Here is a 5,000-nt window from a genome sequence, read left to right as displayed (position 1 = left end):
CGGTCGCACGGGATGCGCGTCCCGGTCGCACGGGTCGCGCGTCCCGGGAGGGCCGACGGACGAAGCCGAAGTGGCGCACGGCCGCCGCGCACGGACGGCCGGCGGCGGCGCCCGTGCGCCGGAAAGTCGTCGGGCGCGCGACGGCTCCGTCGGGGACGAACGGTGCCGGGCACGACCGCCGCGAGGCAACGGACTTGTGCGGAGGGGGGCGGAAGGCCCGCCGCGGCGGCGCCAGCCCCCCCTCCCTACCACCCCGACGGGGCATCCGCCCAAAGCCCACCCCAAGCGTTCCAAAGTACCGAGGAGCGTTGCAAACGGGAACCGCCCGGACACGCGTCCCGGTCGCACGGGATGCGCGTCCCGGTCGCACGGGTCGCGCGTCCCGGGAGGGCCGACGGAGGAAGCCGGCGCACGGCCGCCGCGCGGACGGCCGGCGGGGGCGCCCATGCGCCGGGGCCTCGGCGGGCGCGGGCCGGCTCCCTCGGGGACGAACGGTGCCGGGCCCGCCCGCCGCGAGGCGACGGACTTGTGCGGAGTGGAGCGGAAGTCCCGCCGCGGCAGCAGCAGCCCCCCCTCCCTACCACCCCGGCGGGGCATCCGCCCAAGGCCCACCCCAAGCGTTCCAAAGTACCGAGGAGCGTTGCAAACGGGAACGGCCCGGACACGCGTCCCGGTCTCACGGGATGCGCGTCCCGGTCGCACGGTTCGCGCATCCCGGGAGGGCCGACGGAGGAAGCCGGCGCACGGCCGCCGCGCGGACGGCCGGCGGCGGCGCCCATGCGCCGGGGCCTCGGCGGGCGCGTGCCGGCTCCCTCGGGGACGAACGGTGCCGGGCGCGCCCGCCGCGAGGCGACGGACTTGTGCGGAGTGGAGCGGAAGTCCCGCCGCGGCAGCAGCCGCCCCCCCTCCCTACCACCCCGGCGGGGCATCCGCCCAAAGCCCACCCCAAGCGTTCCAAAGTACCGAGGAGCGTTGCAAACGGGAACGGCCCGGACACGCGTCCCGGTCGCACGGGATGCGCGTCCCGGTCGCACGGGTCGCGCGTCCCGGGAGGACAGACCGAGCAAGCCGAGGTGCCGCTCACGGCCGCCGCGAGGGACGTACGGCGCCGGCGCCCGCGCCCCGTGGCACGGCCTAGAGCGTGCCCCCCTGCCACCCCATCGGGGCATCGGCGCAAAGCCCACCGCGGGGTAGATAACCGAAGGCAACGAGGGACGGTGGATGCACATATCCGAGCAGTGGCGATAGGGCCGGAGGGAGCCCCGACAGGGCCGTGAGATTTTAAAGTACCGAGGGAATTTGCAAACCGGGCCCGCCCCTCCCCCCGTCCATCGCACGCCGATCGGGGGTCCGGCGCCCCGCGGGGGGCTGCCGGCATGCGCTCCCGGTGCAGGCATCGACGAGCCGCCCGCGACCTCCACTCGGGTCCGAGCCCCCAAGCGCGGATGCCGAAACGCGCCGGCCGCGGCAGCCCCACCCCTGCCACCCCATCGGGGCATCGGCGCAAGGCCCACCCTGGGGTAGATCACCGAAGGCAACGAGGGACGGTGGATGCACATATCCGAGCAATAGCGATAGGGCCGGAGCGAAGACCGAGGGGGTCGGGGGGTTTTAATGTTCCGAGGGAAGTTGGAAACGGGGCCCGCCCGGACGCCCGTCCCTCGCACGCCGATCGGGGGTCCCGCACCCCGCGGGGGGCTGCCGGCATGCGCCCCTAGTACAAGCATCGACGAGTCGCCCGCGACCTCCACTCGGATCCGGCGGCGCACGCGCGGATGGCGAAACGCGGCGGCCGCGGCTGCAGCCCCCCTACCACCCCGTTGGCGCGTCGGCGCAAAGCCCACCCCGGGGAGGATAACCGAAGGCGACGAGGGACGATGCATGCACATATCCGAGCAAATACCGAGAGGGTCGGGGGGAAGACCGAGAGGCAAGGGGTGTTTAGAGTACCGAGGGAAGTTGCGAAAGGGGCCCGCCCGGACGCTCGCCGCTCGCACGCGGATCGGGGGTCCGGCGTTGCGCGCCGCCGGCCAGCGCGATCCGGCGGGGCGCACGGAGGGCGCCGCCCATCGCCGGAGCTTGCTCGGTCATCTCTGCCGCACGGACACGTAAGCGCCGCCGCGCAAGGTTCGGCCGGCGGGGCGGACGGTTCGCCGCCGCAGGCCTTTCCCGCAGCCGGAACGTGGGCCCGGCGTTGCGCGCCGGCGGGCCGCGCAATCCGCCGGGGCGCACGGCGGGCGCCGCCCGTCGCCGGGGCTTCGCTCGGTCATCTCGGCCGCACGGACACGTGCGCGCAGCCGCGGAAGGTTCGGCCGGCGGGGCGGACGGTTCGCCGACGCAGGCCTCTCCCGCGGCCGGAACGCGGGACCGGCGTTGCGCGCCGGCGGAAGGCGCGATCCGGCAGGGCGCACGGCGGGCGCCGCCCGGGCTTCGCTCGGTCATCTCGGCCGCACGGACACGTGCGCGCCGCCCATCGCCGGGGCTTCGCTCGGTCATCTCGGCCGCGCCGCCACGTGCGCGCCGCCGCGGAAGGCTTGGCCGGCCGGGCGGACGGTTCGCCGCCGCAGGCCTTTCCCGCAGCATGCGCCCCTTCGCCCGAACGACCGCGGGACTCCGGTACGGCCTAGCCGTCGGCCGCCCGGCTGCAAGCCGTCGGGGCCGCTCGATCCGCGTCGCGTGCCGGCCGCCGCTCGGGCCAGCCGGCCGGCTGCCGCACGTAACCTCTGACCTCATCAGCGGTCGATCCGCACCGCGCTGGTCTTCGGTGCGGACCCGTCCGGGCCGTGCCGCGCCGGCCGTCGCATCCGGTTCCGCAGGCGCCGCCCGGTTGCCTCCCGCCCTCGTGCGCTCGCGCCGGCCGGGCGACGCGGTGCCCGCGGGACTCGGGCATGGTTGAGCCGTCGGCCGCCCGGCGGCATGCCGCCGCCGCTCCGCGCCGCGTGCCGGCTGCGCTCCTCCCCGCGCCCGTCCGCGGGCGGGCCCGCCGCCGCTCGCGCCGGCCGGGCGACGCGGTGCCCGCGGGACTCGGGCACGGTTGAGCCGACGGCCGCCCGGCGGCATGCCGCCGCCGCTCCGCGCCGCGTGCCGGCTGCGCTCCTCCCGCGCCCGTCCGCGGGCGGGCCCGCCGCCGCTCGGCCTAGCCCCCCGGCTGCCGCACGTAACCTGCGACCTCGTCGGCGCTGGATGCGCGTCGTGACAGTTTTCGGTGGGGCGCCGCGGAGGCGCCGGGGGCCCATGCGACGGGCCAGGGGGCGAACGGAGGGCTCGGTCAGCCCTAACAGGGGACCGGCGACAAAGGGGCGGTCGCGCAAAACTTCGTAAGGGACCCAGACGACGGGCCGACCGATCCGAAGCGCCGCGCACGGACGCGCAGCGGGCCCACGACGGGCCGACACGGAAGGCCCGCCGCCAAGGCCGCAAAACCGACAAAGGAACCCACGGGGACGCACCAGAGCGGGCAAAGCTTTCACCGAACGGGACGGGACCGAGCCCCCGCAACAGGCGAGGGCGACGGATCCGACCAAGTAAGGCCGATCCCGCTCCACGCACGCGCGGCCGCAGGAACTTCGTGAGGGACGGGACGACCGGCCGACCGAACCGAAGCGCCGCGCACGGCCGCCGCGAGGGCCGGCCGGAGGCATAGACCGAGCGCCGCGCCAGCGGAAGGAGCGTGCCGGCTCCGTCGGGGACCACCTGCGCACGGTCCGTCCGAGCGAGCCGACGGACCGGCGCGGAAGGCCCGGCGCCGAGCCCGCAAAACCGACAAAGGAACCCACAGGGACGCACCAAAGCGGCCCAAGATTTCACCGAGACGGGACCGAGCCCACGCAACATGCGATGGCGACAGATCGGACCAAGTAAGGCCGATCCAACTCCGCGCGCGCGCGGCCGCGAGCACTTCGTGAGGGACAGGAAGACCGGCCGACCGAACCGAAGCGCCGCGCACGGCCGCCGCAAGGGCCGGCTGGAGGCGTAGACCGAGAGCCGCACCAGCGGAAGGAGCGTGCCGGCTCCGTCGTGGGCCAACTCCGCGGGGCCCATCCGAGCGAGCCGACGGGCCGGCGCGGAAGGCCCGGCCGAACCCGCAAAACCGACAAAGGAACCCACAGGGACGCACCAGAGCGGACAAAGATTTCACCGAACAGGACGGGACCGAGCCCACGGAACATGCGAGGGCGAAGGATCGGACCAAGTAAGGCCGATCCAACTCCGCGCGCGCGCGGCCGCGAACACTTCATGAGGGACGGGAAGACCGGCCGACCGATCCGAAGCACCGCGCACGGCCGCCGCAAGGGCCGACCGAAGGAATAGACCGAGCGCCGCACCAGCGGAAGGAGCGTGCCGGCTCCGTCGTGGGCCAACTCCGCGGGGCCCATCCGAGCGAGCCGACGGGCCGGCACGGAAGGCCCGGCCGAACCCGCAAAACCGACAAAGGAACCCACAGGGACGCACCAGAGCGGACAAAGATTTCACCGAACGGGACGGGACCGAGCCCACGCAACATGCGAGGGCGAAGGATCGGACCAAGTAAGGCCGATCCAACTCCGCGCGCGCGCGGCCGCGAAAACTTCGTCAGGGACGGGACGACGGGCCGACCGATCCGAAGCGCCGTGCACGGCCGCCGCAACGGCCGGCCGGAGGCGTAGACCGAGCGCCGCGCCAGCAGAAGGAGCGTGCCGGCTCCGTCGTGGGCCCGCTGCGCGTGGCCCATCCGAGCGAGCCGACGGGCCGAATCCCTCGAGGACGAACGGTGCCGGGCACGCCCGCAGCGAGTGCCCACGGCGGGCTTGTGCGGAGTGGAGCGGAAGGCCCGCCGCGGCGGCAGCAGCCCCCCCTCCCTACCACCCCAGCGGGGCATCCGCCCAAAGCCCACCCCAAGCGTTCCAAAGTACCGAGGAGCGTTGCAAACGGGAACGGCCCGGACATGCGTCCCGGTCGCACGGGATGCGCGTCCCGGTCGCACGGGTCGCGCGTCCCGGGAGGGCCGACGGAGGAAGCCG

Source organism: Phoenix dactylifera, unplaced genomic scaffold, assembly GCF_009389715.1.
Source record: "Phoenix dactylifera cultivar Barhee BC4 unplaced genomic scaffold, palm_55x_up_171113_PBpolish2nd_filt_p 002438F, whole genome shotgun sequence".
NCBI classification, from domain to species: domain Eukaryota; kingdom Viridiplantae; phylum Streptophyta; class Magnoliopsida; order Arecales; family Arecaceae; genus Phoenix; species Phoenix dactylifera.
The sequence above is the reverse complement of the archived record's forward strand: the minus strand, read 5'-3'. Positions refer to the sequence as shown.